Raw genomic sequence first — 15,161 nt, forward strand, 5'->3', positions numbered from 1 at the left:
GCGAAACTATTCTAAGCAATAGTTACTTGGAGACAATGAGTAGAGACAATCCCTGCCCCTAAAGAATGAATAATCTAGTAGGGGAGACAGACACAACAGAATTTATAGATAGAAGTGGAAGGAAAAATGGTTATATAAATTGTGTTTAAAATAGAATATGAAAGTCTTGAGTGTTAGAGGAGTGGTTGGAGAAGCAGTGTGGTCTAATGGATAGATCGGGGGCTTGGGAGTCAGAGGGACCTGGGTTCTAATTCCAGCTCTACCACTTGTCTGCCGCATGACCTTGGGCAAGTCAATTCAATTCTCTGGGCCTCAGTTGCCTCAACTGTAAAATGGGGATTAAGACTGAGCTCCGTGTGGGACATGGACTCTGTCCAACTTGTTTATCTCATATCTACCCCAGTGCTTAGTACAGTAGAGTCCCTCTTGGAGCCCCCAAAATATTCCGGTGAGATGGGGGTACACCCACGAGACCTGAACTGGATGGGGAATAGAAGTCCGCGGAACAGAGAAGCCTGAGTGAAACTCATTACCCGACCAAATCTGAGCCTGACCAACCAAACCATCATAAAGGGCAGGGAGTGAGGTAAAACTCAAGCTTGTGGCCAATGTGACGAATGTGAGTGGAAAAAAGAGCAGCAGACGAGTTTATGGCTTTGGAAAAAAAAACATCCTCCATCTGCCTTTTCAAGTGGTTCCAGCTTCTCATTCATATTAAAGATAATTCTGAATTGTGCTCCAACAGCAGTGTTGAAATAAATTGCATCAGGGAGTAGGCTCCCCTCACCCTTGCCTCTCCTTTGCACACCATAAGTGCTCAGTCAATAAGGAGATCTATTGATTGATTGATTTTGTGGGGCATAACAATGACTGGGTTGCTGGTGGAAGAGCAGGATCAATGCTGGGAAAAAATGAACTAGGAGGAGGAGAAGGGGGAGTGAGTAGATAAAGAGGAAAAGGGGGTGGAAAAAGAGGGAGAAGATGAGTAGAGGAAGGATGTAATTCTTTGAAGGCAGGGATCGTGTCTACTGATCAATCGATGGCATTTATGGCATGCTTACTATGTGCAGAGCACTCTACCAGGCACTTGAGAGAGTACAAAAGAGATGGCAGACAGGTTGCCTGTGCACAAGAAGCCTTACAGTCTATTGTACTCACCCAAGAACTTAATATAGTGCTCCACACAGGGTAAGTGTCCAATAAATACTGTTGCTTTATTGAATGAAGTAGAGGAGAAGGGGAGAATTAAGAGTGGATTTACCTGGGGAATGATGTCCTCTGCAACAATAAGCCTTACAGTCTATTGTACTTACCCAAGAGCTTAATATAGTGCTCCTCACAGGGTAAGTGTCCAATGAATACTGTTGTTTTATTGATTGACGTAGAGGAGAAGGTGAGAATTAAGAATGGATTCACCTGGAGAATGATGTCCACTGATATGGGAGCCACAACTGCAGTATAAAATGAGAATCACTAGTCTGATGAGGTAGACAGTAGCTATGACAACCTTGTGGTACTCAAGCACTTAGTACAGTGCTCTGCACACAGTAAGCACTCAATAAATACAATTAAATGAATAAATGAACAACTTTAATGACTTCTGTAGACTTTAAGCTCACTGAGGGTAGAGAACCTAAGAACTCTGTTTTACTGTACTCACCCAAGCACTTGGTGTAGTGGCCTGCGCACAGTAAGTGCTTAATAAATACTATTTATTGACATACCACTAATTAATGATGGTCAGGAGTGACAAAGTGGAAGCAAAAAGGACTACTTTCCATTCAGTAGCATCCATAGAGCTCCTACAGTGTGTCAAACACTGAAAAATTAATTGTGGGATTTGTTAAATTATGGAGTTCTAAGCACTGAGCATAGATCCAGTCCTTGTCCTTCATGAGACTCTCAGCCTAAGTACTAGGGAGTAGGATTTAATCCTCATTTCACAGATGAGGCACAGAGATGTGAAGAGACTTGTCCAAGGTCACACAGCACTAGGCAACACTGCTTCCCAAAAGAAAAGGACACAGATGAGAAATAGGCATAGTTCATGGCCCTTAAGAAGCTCATAACCTAAATGGGGAGAAGGTTAGCAATGGAAACAAAAGGAAAGAAGTCACAAAAAATGTAAAAGAAATAAAAGTCACTGGCTATGAAAAAATGCAGGGCTCACAGTCTTTTAGTTCTTAATGTCTGTGGTGCCTGGCTCTGTTGTCTCTTTTCCCTCCTTGTCTTTTGTTCATTCATTCAATCAATCATATTTATTGTTTACTGTGTACAGAGCACTGTACTAAGTGCTTGGAAGAATACAATACAAAGAGAGATACTCCCTTCTCCATAGCAGTGCCGTTATGTCCTCTGCAAATGACACCCATTTTTCAGCTGGGATACAGTTTCCTCTGCCCTCCTTATTTCCCGTGTCCAAATTAGCTCCTCATTTAGCTATGAGCCTCTTAAGGGCTCCTCATTTAGCAGCTGTTTGGGTCTCTTGCTGTCTCTCTCAATAAATCTATCATATTTATTGTACTAAGTGCTTGGGAGAGTACAAAATAACAACATTATCATGAGAAGCAGTGTTGTTTAATGGATAAAATGCAGACCCGGGAGTCAGAAGAACCTGGGTTCTAAACCCAGCTCTGCCACATATCCGCTGTGTGAATTTGGACAAGTATTTTAACTTCTCTGGGCCTCAGTTACCTCATCTGAAAATTGGGGATTATGAGTGTGAGCCCCATGTGGGACAGGGTCTGTGTCTATTCTGATTAACTTGTAAATACCCCAATGCTTAGAACAATGTGTAGCACATAGTAATCACTTGTGTCATTATTATTATTACAGACACATTCCCTGACCACAAAGAGCTTACAGTCTAGACTCTCCTTCCATGTCCCCCCAAGGGTAAATGTGTTGAGCATAACGTCGGCGCCGGTAGCTCTGAATGTCTGCTTGGTGGCAGCTTTGGCCAGATGACTTTTTAAAATCCTCCTAGTCTAGGGATTTGCTCTCCACTTTTGACTCTTTCTTTAATATTTATTGAGCCCCGACAGAGTGTATTTCATTTCCTGCATTAACAGATGCAGTGGAACAAAAGCTCCTTTCACCTTGAAGACTGGTTTGATGTGACTGTTTCCACTGACATGGGAGAGGGAAACTTTTCATTAGACCTGACTTCCATGGATATTCCGATGCCAACACATTTATTTTTTGAAAAGGGCCATTTCAGAATGATCCCACAGTATTTGAGATGTTGTACAGAAGTAAATAAAGCTTAGCCTAAACTAGGCTAAATGCCCAGAGAAACCAGTCATCAACCAAGCCAAGAGGAACTGGCAAGAAAAAACCCCCAAAACAAAAACCTCCAATGCACTCCCAGGAATTTGCTGAAAGGAACTTTGTCAAGGTTAAAGGTTTTTCTTCTGAGTGTCAATCATTGAACTTCAGGGAACATTGATTTGATGTCCTCCAGCTTACGTGTTTGTTTGTTGGCTAGCTAATTGTATTCATTAAGTACTTACTCTTTTTTTATGGTATTTGTTAAGCATTTACTATGTGCCAGGCACTGTTCTGAGCACTGGGGTAGATACAAGGTAATCAGGTTGGACACGGTCCCTGTCCCACATGGAGCTTACAGTCTTCATCCTCATTTTACAGATGAGGGAACTGAGGCCCAGAGAAGTGAAGTGAGTTGCCCAGGGTCACACAGCAGACAAGTGGCAGAGCTGGGATTAGAAACTAGGTCCTTCTGAATCCTAGGTCTATCCACTAGGCCAAGCAGTACTTCCCGCACCAATTCCAAGTACTGCTTCCAAGCATTGTACAAGCACTGAGGCAGATTCAAGATGATCAAATCAGACACAGTCTTTGCCCCATATGGGGCTCACAGTCCAAAGGGCATGGGAGAATGGTGCCCCTGTCACTTCGCCACACCACTTCCCAGATACTGAATTTTTTCCTGTACTTTTTTTTATGTTATTAAGCATTTCCTATGTACCAGGCGCTGTACTAAGCACTGGAGTACATACAAGCTAATCAGATTGGTTACAGTCCATGTCCTGCATGGAGCTCACAGTCTTAACCCAGATTTTACAGCCCCAGAGAAGTTGAATGACTTGGCCAAGTTCACACAGCAGATGTGGTGGAACAAGGTTTGGAACCCAGATCCTTTAACTCCCAGGCCTGTTCTCTTTTCCTTAGACTTCATTGTTTCCCTTCTTCCAAATTCTGGGATATTTGCAGCTTTAAGGAGCTGTAGCTTGGCCCAGACCATCTAACATAATATATGTTGAGTTAAGAAGAACAGACCTTACAATCTTTCTAAATTTATGCCCCTGTTTCAGGTTTGCCGCACATTGGTTTTGACTTTCCAACACCAGGGACCCATGAGGTAAGGGAAGTAATTTTCCAAGTTGTGATTGTGGTGGAGAGAGACCTAAGGATAAATTTTGAAGAGGGTTGGACGTGGATTTTGAGAGGTTAGAAGGATGGGGAGGGGGAACTTAACTGTTTGCTACATGGATTTTGCTACATGGAATTACCAGGAAGGATTAACAGGGAGTGGGAGAAGAGGAAATGAGAGCTTAATCAGAGAAGGACTCTCGGAGGAGATGTGCCTTCAGTAAGTCTTTGAAGGGGGGAGGAAGTAATTGTCTGTTGGATATAAAGAGGAAGGGAGTTCCGCGGTGGCGAGACAGATGAGATTGAGGTTCACTGAGTAGGTTGGCATTTGAGGAGTGAAATGAGGGCTGGGTTGTAGTAGCAGAGTAGTGGGATGAGGTAGGAGAAGGAAAGGTGATTGAGTGCTTCCCTGTCCACAGAGAGTTTACAGTCTAAAGGACAAGCTTACTAGTTTACTACTAATAATGATAGCATTTATTAAGCACTTACTATGTGCAAAGCACTGTTCTAAGCGCTGGGGAGTTTACAAGGTGATGAAGTTGTCCCACACTAGTGGCCTGTGCCATGCCATTGGACTCTCGCTCTTGTCAGCCATGTTCCCTCGACGGCCCAGAATGCCAACAGGAGTAGGCAGGTAGGAATGCAACACTTCAATCAACCAGTCAATCAATCAGTTGTATTTATTGAGCACTACTATGTGCAGAGCACTGTATTAAGCACTTGGGAGAGTACAATACGGCAGAGTTGGTAGATACTTTCCATGCCCACAAGGAACTTATTGTCTAGAGAGGGAGGTGGACAATAATATAAATATATAATTCAAAATATATAATATATAGTAACAATAATAATTATTATGGTACTTGTTAAGCCCACTCTCAGGATAGCACCTGGAGAGTTTTCTGTAATCTACCAGTCTCGGCTAAAGGAGGGAGAATCAAGCAGAGTCATACTCATTCCAGGAATAGCTTGGTCAGTAGCTAGGTAGAGGAAAGCAATCTGCTACAAGTCAAAACTCACCTGTGCTGGCCAGCAGTGACATGGGAGAGAATCGAGGGTGGAGGATTAAGTTTACTGGGCAGAAGAAGGCAATGATAAACCACTTCTGAATTTTTACCAAGCGTGCTATATGGATTCACTACTAGAAAGATTGTAGATAGAGGTGGGGCATTCTGGGAAAAATGTGTCCATGGAGTAGCTACGGATCAGAGACAACTCAACAGCATAAGACAAAACAAGACTTGTTAAGTGCTTACTATGTGCAAGCACTGTTCTAAGCGCTGAGGAAGGTACAAGTTAATCAGATTGGACACAGTCCCTGTCCCATATGGGACTCACGGTCTTAATCCCCATTTTACAAATGAGACAAATGAGGCACAGAACAGTTAAATAAATTGCCCAAGTTCACACAGCAGTCAAGTAGCAGAGCGGGAATTAGAACTCAGGTCCTTCTGACTCCTAGGCCTGTGCTCTATCCATTAGGGCACCCTGCTTCTCAATTCTGCTTCTCATTTATAGAACTGTAAACAAGTGACGTAGGGTTGCGAGTGAGGCAAATACCACAAGTCCAAATGTCATGGACCGGAGGGCACAGATGACAAAGAAGGGAATGGAAGCCTGGGAAAAGAGGCCTTCCCCGGCTAAGCCAAGGGAAAAGAGGGCTTAGCCAGGGAAGGCTTCTTTTCCCACATTAGCTAGGTACCGGCATGAGTGGTACAAAGAAACCAGATTTTCTGATTCCCAGAGCGCTGTTGTTTCTACAGCAGACCAACTGCAGGGCTCCATCTGGAGAAATGAAACATTCTAAAACCAAAACCCTGAGGCAGGACCTGAGGAAGAAAAGGAATGGCCAGGGAAAATAAGGAGGCTTGGGGGCTTTTAGAAGATCAAAATAATTGGAAAATAGATTTTTGCTCTAAATCCTGCCCTCTTGTAGGGGAGGAATCACTTTAAGGTAGACATAACCCTCAGTGGGTTTGCAGCTGGGGCATGTTACAAACTGTATCTCCAATTTACTGGTGCTACGCTTAGTGACTTCACCTATTTGTCACCCAAAGGGATCTTTTTCTCTACCGCTTCTCTGCTCTCCAACAGCTCCAATCTGGGGGAAGATGGGGAACTAAGAGTAGTCTTAATAAACACACTTCTGTTCTCTTTCCTTAATCTGACTGAGTCCCTTATCTCTTAGTGGGGCTGAGCTAGGTTTTGACATGATTGAAGCAAATATATCTATAGAACAGGCAGCAAAGTCACAAGAGAGGGCAAATGGATTGCCCAGAAAACAATCGAGCACAAGTAGCAAATATTTATTTACACTGTGTCTAGCACTGTGCAGAGCATATCAAAGGGTAGTGCATTTAAACTCTTTGTCACTCCTTAGCTTCTCAGTATGGTATTGGCAGCCTACAAACCTGGAGTGGTGTATCACCTGAGTCTAATCTATTCTCAGAATTAAAGTAGATAGGAATGAAAAATAGGAGTCAAGGTGAGTATGGATTTTTTCAAAGCTCTTTCCTACTTCTCTCCTTAATAATTTTCCTGACATTGCCGATTTGAGAAAGAAGGCAAGAAGAGGGAAAAGGAGAAAGAGAGACTATGGTGTGTTTTCATTCCTGCTTAATGTTCCCGGATCACCAAAAATGCAAAAACGCACACCTTTTTGAAGTTGTTTTATTTCCCCCATTTAATCTGTGCTGAAATATTAAAACATTTTCATTTTTTTGCCCCTCCTCCTCCCCCTACCACCACTGCCACCCAAGCCAGATTATCCCCCCGTGCAAAAAATGTGGCCAAGAATCAATTTCCAAATTGGCATGCCTCCGTCAGGGCCCTCTGAAGTGATGTTCCCCTGTATCTGAAGAGAAATCGGAGGATAGGGGCACAGACAGGTTAAAGAGAAGAAAAATGGGTCCAGAGCTTATCTTGGCTAATTCACAGTTTAGCACTTGTGCGGGCTACAACTATGACACAGTGGAAAGGGTCAGTTCCCACTGGGCAGGCTCAGAGAAGCAGATAAAATAAGAAATAAAAAGCCATGGTGGCCCAGAGGGTAAAGTTCCTGACAGTGTTGGATTGTCAGCAACTATTCTAAACCATAAAATTCTCAAGCATGAGGGAGTGATTTCTTTCCAAACAGTGTTGCCTAGTGGATAGATCGGGGCCAGGGGGTGAGAAGGACCTGGATTATAATTCCGACTCAGTCACTTGTCTGCTGTGTGACCTTGGGCAAGTCACTTCACTTGTCTTTGGCTCATACCTCATCTGTAAAATGAAGACTGGGGAATGGACGACGTCCAAACTGCTCCATTGCTTAGTACAGTGCCTGACACACAGTAAGGGCTTAACAAATTGTATCTACCTCACCGCTCAGAACAGTGAGGCACATAGTAAGCGCTTAACAAATACCTTAATTATTATTATTATGATTAAAAAAAGGCAAATCAGGGATTCCTGGCACTCTTCAAACACTTTGACATTTTTGATTTTCATTTAAAAGAAAGGCTGTGGAGAGTAAAGGCACAGTCAAGGCTTTGGGTCTCTCTTTAGGTTGGCAGTCTAAGGTTTATGTATTCTGTGATATCATTTTCCTTCCTTGGATTATGAGGTTTTCACTGGAAAAACATACTTCACTGGGAGTCTTCAATGATGCCCTCATTAAAGGCACGGTAGAACACTGGAAAAGTAGAACACGTTTTTGGAGAGGAGAACTGAATGTCACTTTGGGAGGAGGCAAGATACTTGTAAGATACTTTACTCTTCCCATCATTAGCTACACTGCCCTCCTGAGTCCTGGAACCTCAAAACAACCCTCTCTGGGAAGCTATGAAGGGGTTTTTGAAACGTAATTGCAAGATTTCAAAAGAGAAAACATTTAGAATACCTTTGCTTGGCTCAAAAGTGTAATTACCACAATTAGAGAGGCAGCACTTCTCAAAAGATACTTTTTGAACGGAATGATTTCGACTTCCTTGGAACTGTCTGAAAAAGACAGTTTAATTTAATTAGCCTCTCTCCATTTGAATGAAAGTATTAAAGCTTGGCAGAAAAACCTATAAAGAGTCTTTGCTCTCTTTCATCCCGAGCTCTCGCCTAAATCCAAGGAACTTTAAATATTAGGAAAGAAAAACAAATCAGACCATTGGGCATATAAAGATTAAAGAAATATGCGTGGCTATTCCAACATTTTTGAAGAGGAAGCTATCAGTGGTGAGATTCTATCTGTGATTTAGGGTGTGACTGAAAAGATCAATGCAGAACTAACAATCTCCCTTACACTGTTTGCATCTTCACAGTCTAGAAGGGGGAGACAGAGAACAAAACCAAACATATTAACAAAAGAAAATAAATAGAATAGATATGTGCAAGTAAAATAAATAAATAAATAGGGTAATAAATATGTACAAACATATATACATATATATATCCTTCCTTTCCCCACAGCACCTGTACATATGTATATATGTTTGTACAGACTTATTACTCTATTTATTGATTTCTTTTACTTGTACATATATATTCTATTTATTTTCGTTAATCTGTTTGGTTTTGTCCTCTGTCTCCCCCTTCTAGACTGTGAGCCCACTGTTGGGTAGGGACCATCTCTAGATGTTGCCAACTTGTACTTCCCAAGCGCTTAGTACAGTGCTCTGCTCACAGTAAGCGCTCAATAAATGCGATTGATTGATTGATTGATTCCTCCCCCAGGCTTTGACAGAGCCAGGATGTGGTCTCCATCCCCCCCGCCTTACTCCTTCCCTTCCCCACAGTAACTGTATATATGTATACATGTTTGTACGGATTTATTACTCTATTGATTTATTTTACTTGTACATATCTGTTCTATTTATTTTATTTTGTTAATATGTTTTGTTTTGTCCTCTGTCTCCCCCTTCTAGACTGTGAGCCCACTGTTGGGTAGGGACCAACTGTAGGTGTTGCCAACTTGTACTTCCCAAGCGCTTAGTACAGTGCTCTGCACACAGTAAGCGCTCAATAAATGTGATTAATTGATTGATTGTTCTGAGCTTGCCTCTAGGTATCCTGATTTTTTGGGAGGGTTTGATGACATTTGTTAAGCACTTACTATGTGCCGGGCACCGTACTAAGCACTGGGGTAGATAGAAGATAATCAGGTTGGGCACAGTCTGTGCCCAACATGGGGCTCCCAGTCTTAATCCCCATTTTATAGATGAGCTAACTGAGGCCCAAATAAGTCAGGTGACTTGCCCGAGGTCACCCAGCAGACATGGAGAAGCAGCATGGCTTAATGGAAAGAGCAGGGGCTTGGGAGTCAGAGGACGTGAGTTCTAATTCTGGCTCCCCTACTTGTCTGCTGTATGACCTTGGTCAAGCCACTTAACTTCTCTGTGCCTCAGTTACCTCATCTGTAAAATGGGGATTTAAAGTTTGAGCCTCACATTGGACAAACTGATTATCTTTTATCTACCCCAGAGCTTAGAACAGTGCTTGACGCATAGTTAGCGCTTAACAAATGCTATAATTATTAAGTGGATGAGATAGGATTAGAATCCAGGTCCTTCTGACTCTCAAGCCCGTGCTCATTCCACTAGGCCACTTTGCTTCTCTGATCCTTATGAAATCTTCCTGTCTCCAAGTTTTTGATCATCAGCTTGTTAGAGAAGCAGCATAGCCTAAAGGTGAGAGCATGAGCTTGGGAGTCAGAGGATGTAGGTTCTAATCCTGCCTCTGCCACATGCCTGCTGTGTGACCTTGGACAAGTCACTTGACTTCTCTGGGTCTCATTTTCCTCATCTGTAAAATGAGGATTAATCCTACTCCCTCCTACTTAGACTGTGAGCCCCACTTAGGACTGGGGCTCTGCCTAACCCGATTTGCTTGCATTCAACCCAGAGCTTAGTACAGTGCTTAGCATTTAACAAATATCTATTTATTTTATTTGTACATATTCTATTTATTTTATTTTGTTAATATGTTTTGTTTTGTTGTCTGTCACCCCCTTCTAGACTGTGAGCCCGCTGATGGGTAGGGACCGTCTCTCTATGTTGCCAACTTGTACTTCCCAAGCGCTTAGTACAGTGCTCTGCACACAGTAAGCGTTCAATAAATACGATTTAATGAATGAATGAATGAATCTTCATTATAAAAGAGTATATTACCCCATTTTATAGATGAGGTAGCTGAGGCCCAGAGAGATTAAATGATTTGCCCAAGGCCACACAGCAGACATGATGGAGCTGGGATTAGAACCCATGACCTTCCAACTCCCAGGCCCATGCATAATAATAATAATAATAATAATAGTATTTGTTAAGCACTTACTATGTACAAAGCACTGTACTAAGTGCTGGGGGATACAAGGTGCTCAGGTTGCCCCACGTGGGGCTCACAATCTTAATCCCCATTTTGCAGATGAGGTCTCTGAGGGGCAGAGAAGTGAAGTGACTTGCCCAAAGTCACACAGCTCACAAGTGGTGGAGTCAGGATTAGAACCCATGACCTCTGACTTCCAAGCCCACGCTTTTTCCACTGAACCACGCCTCTTCTCTATCCACTACACTATGCTGCTTCTCTATTAATGTCTGTCTCCCCCTCTAGACTGTAAACTCATTGTAGACAGGGAATATGTCTGTCAACTCTGTTATGGTGTACTCTCCCAAACAGTATGGTGCTCTGCACACAGTAAGCACCCAATAAATATGATTGATTGATGGATTGACTGTATTGGAATGGCAAAAAGATGCTTAGAACTCTGAACCAATCCAGTTTTATACTCCTGCCGCACACCCTAAAAATTGGCTGTTCGAATATGGTTTATCATGTCCTAAACGTCATCTTCAGATTATCCAAGTGGGAGCTTCCTGTTTGTTTCTTAATTACAGAGTTCCTTTCCATTCAAATATTCCTGCAGTGATTGACTTTCCTTTGTAATTCAATCCAGCAATTTTTCTGTTTAGATTCTCCCATTAGGCACCTGGAGACCAAGAGAGGCCCTGACAGAGTGGGTGGCAGAGCAGGAAGAAAGATTGAGCAATCTCGCATTCATAAAACAAATGCCATAACCACAAATAACCGAACAGTTTACAATTCAACTCAGGTTTCTTAAACACTAGAATGGCAATTGGAAGTGATCATTTTCTCCTCTCTACTATCTTTAATTATAGCAAACATGAGCCAGCCTGCAATTTAGATAAATTTGTTCTATAAAAGCAAGATTATTCAACTAGATGTTCAGGGCTTTTCAGTTAGATTCCACATGTGAGAAAGCAGCTTGGCCTGCGGAAAGAGCACAGGCCTGGGTGTCAGAGGACCTGGGCTCTAATTCTGGCTCTGCCATGTACCTGCTGTGTGACCTTGGGCAAGTCATTTTACTTCTCTGTGCTTCAGTTTCCTCATCTACACAATGGGGTTCAATACTTGTTCTCCTTCCTATTTAGATTGTAAGCCCCATGTGGGACAGGAATTGATTCCTACCTGATTATTTTGTTCACTTTAGTGTTTGGCATGTGGCAGGCACTGAACAAATACCATTATTATTATTAATAACTAGTTATGACACATTCACCCAAATTACTTCTCTATGCATCAATTTACATACCATATTATTTACTCATTTATTCATCTACATATACAATTTTATTTCTTTCTACCTGAATGTCCAATACTCAGTGGTGATATCAGCTCTTTCTTTGGCCACTAGAAGAGAGAAGGATGTGCCCCTTTGGATGCTCACTCTACATTAATTAGAGCATTTTGGTTTAGTGGTGGAGAACAGTGTGCTCTAGTAGATAGAGCACAGGCCTGGGACTCAGAGGACCTGGGTTCTAATCCTGACTCTGCCTTTTGTCCACTGTGTGATCTTGAGCAAATTACCTAACTCCTCTGTGACTCAGTTATCTCATCTGTAAAATGGGGATTAAGATTGTGAGCCCCATGTAGGACAGGGACTTTATCCAACCTGATGAGCTTGTATCTACCTCAGCGCATGGCAAATGCCATAAAAAAATGTGGCAACATTGTTTGGGGAAGTAGTGTGGTTTAGTGGAAAGAACATGCTCCTGGGAGTCAGAGGAACTGGACTCTAATTCTAGCTCTGTCATGCGCCTGCTTCATGACCTTGGTTAAGTCACTTTGCTCTCAGTTTTCTCAACTGCAAAATGGCAATTGAATATCTGTTCTCCCTCCTACTTAGACTATGAGCCCCATGCTGAACAGGGACTGTGTCTGATCTGATAAACTTGTATCTACCCCAGTCTGTAGAACAGTGCTTGAAACTGTATATATATATATATATATATATATATATATATATACACACACACAGACACATATATACACATACATATATAGATATATATATAATACTACATATACATATATAGATATATATAATACTATATATACATATATAGATATATATAATACTATATATACATATATAGATATATATAATACTATATATACATATATAGATATATATAATACTATACATATACATATATAGTATTGTATTTACTATATATATAGTAAATATAGTTTTTATATATATGTACAGTATGTGTTTAGCCCTTAACACATAAAATATATGTGTGTCTTAATATATATACTTTAGTTTCTTGAGACAGAGTGAAGTAAAGTCCAAGGTCACGCAGAGGTCAAGTGGCAGAGTCAGGATTAAAAAACAGGTCCTTTCACTCTCAGGCCCGTGTTCTTTCCTCTAGGCATTTTGCTTCTCTCTAAACTCCTGGTCTTCTGTGTCCTCCCCTCCCTCCCCCCACCGCTCACACTCCCTGGATCTTTCTGAATGTCCTGTCTGGCTCTTCTTTTCCGACGCCATCTCCTCACCATTCCTCATGGCCGGGGGAATTCCCCGAGATAAAATGCTATTCTCTGTACTCTGTCCCATTTCCGTCTGCTTCCTCATTGATCTCATTGACTTTCATGGCTTATCTATCATCTGTCATGGAGATAATTTCCAGGAATGCCTGTCTGGCCACTGCCCATCAACTATCTAGTCTGCATCTCTCACTGTCTGGAAGACATTTCCCCACTTAAAGATAAATGTAGCAAAAGGCAAATTCCTCAGTTTTCCTCCAAAACCTTCTCTGTTGCATGACTTCCCTCTCCCATCACCATTGTACTAGTGCCACAGACTATAGCCTCACATTCCTCTACTCCCTATCTTTTATCATCTGCCAAACCACATCCTCTGCCTATGGATATCTGTGTGCTTGTATGTATGTGGCCATATTTACGTAGTTAAGTGTCTATGTGTCCATCTGCTTTTTCTTTCTTTGTTCTGTAAACTCTGTTTTCTTCCCTAAGTTACTTCAGTATTCGAGTCTGGGGCCTGAACCTTCTCCCTACTTTAAAGATGTCCCAAAGCCACAACCAACACTGACAAGTTTTCATTGAGGTTTTGGAAGTTCTTGCTGTCAAATAAGAGCTAGTGTACTCCAGGTTCAATAATAGGGACGGCTCCAACTTGTCTTATGCCGTCGAGTCGTCTCCGACCCATAGCGATGCCATGGACACATCTATCCCGGAATGCCCCACCTCCATCTGCAGTCATTCTGGTAGTGTATCCATAGAGTTTTCCTGGTAAAAATACAGAAGTTGTTTACCATTGCCTCCTTCCACGCAGTAAACCTGAGTCTCCACCCTCGACTCTCTGCCGTGCCATTGCAGCCCAGCACAAGTGAGTTTTGACTTGTAGCAGATTGCCTTCCACTCACTAGCCACTGCCCAAGTTGGGAATGGAATGGGTAGGCTTCTGCTTGACTCTCCCTCCCATAGTCAAGACTGGTAGAGTACTGGAAACTCTCCAGGTGCGACCCTGAAAGGGGACAAGGCTGACAAATGTAGGCCTAATAATTCCTAGGCATAATTTTTAACCACTGATTTCTCTCTCTTCTACCACCAAATCCTTCCCTCCAGCATTAATTAACTTTTCCCCCTCTTCTCCTTTGCCCACCCAACCTTTTGAGTTAAGGATGGATGAAAAAAAGGACAGGAAGAGGAAGAAAGGAAATGGTCTGGATAGTTAGATTCTAGCTACATATCTCCTCAGGAGTTGAAAGGACTCCTTTTCTCTCTGGAGAGTTTCTGGGTTAAGGCATTCGTAAGACTATTGAAGGCTAGGAATGTTTGTCTTGCTTTGGTTGGACTCTTCTAAACGTCATAAATTACTTCATACCCCAAGGAAGCACGATAAATTCCACCAACTGATGAATTGATCTTACTCTTGTTCCTATGATATGTTTGCTACTTGTCTCCCCTGATGAGCCAATCAGTCAGTTGTATTGCTTGAACATTTACCCTGCGCAGTACACTGGACTTATTGCTTGGGACAGTACAATGGGGTTAGTAATCAGAACAATCAGCTCTCCCCCTCCTACCTGATGTCATTAATTTCCTTCATTTAATCGTATTTATTGAGGGCTTACTATGTGCAGAGCACTTCACTAAGCACTTGGGAGAATATGATATAACAATAAACAGACATATTCCCTTCCCACAACAAGCTGACGGTCTGCTACAACCCAGTCAGCACATTTTGCTTCTCTAATGCCAACGTATTGGCCCACATCTTCCCTTCGGTCTGAAACTCCCAAACCCTTCATATCCAACAGACCACTTCTCTCCCCATCTTCCAAGCCTTGTTGAAATTATAGTCCTTCTAGACTGTAAGCTTGTTGTGGGCAGGGAGTGTGTCTGATAGGTTAAACAAACAAACTGTACTCTCCCAAACGGTTTGTACAGTGCTCTGCCCTCAGTAAGTGCTCAGTAAA

General features: G+C 42.2%; 1 non-coding gene across 1 annotated transcript; it reads right to left on the bottom strand.

Annotated features, from left to right (window-relative positions):
* Positions 1–14,078: 14,078 nt before the first annotated feature.
* On the bottom strand, positions 14,079–14,216 carry LOC119945334. The gene has a single exon (XR_005456203.1). It is a non-coding gene; the product is annotated as a small nucleolar RNA SNORA7 (small nucleolar RNA).
* Positions 14,217–15,161: the final 945 nt, after the last annotated feature.

This window comes from Tachyglossus aculeatus, chromosome 24 (assembly GCF_015852505.1).
Source record: "Tachyglossus aculeatus isolate mTacAcu1 chromosome 24, mTacAcu1.pri, whole genome shotgun sequence".
Lineage (NCBI taxonomy): Eukaryota > Metazoa > Chordata > Mammalia > Monotremata > Tachyglossidae > Tachyglossus > Tachyglossus aculeatus.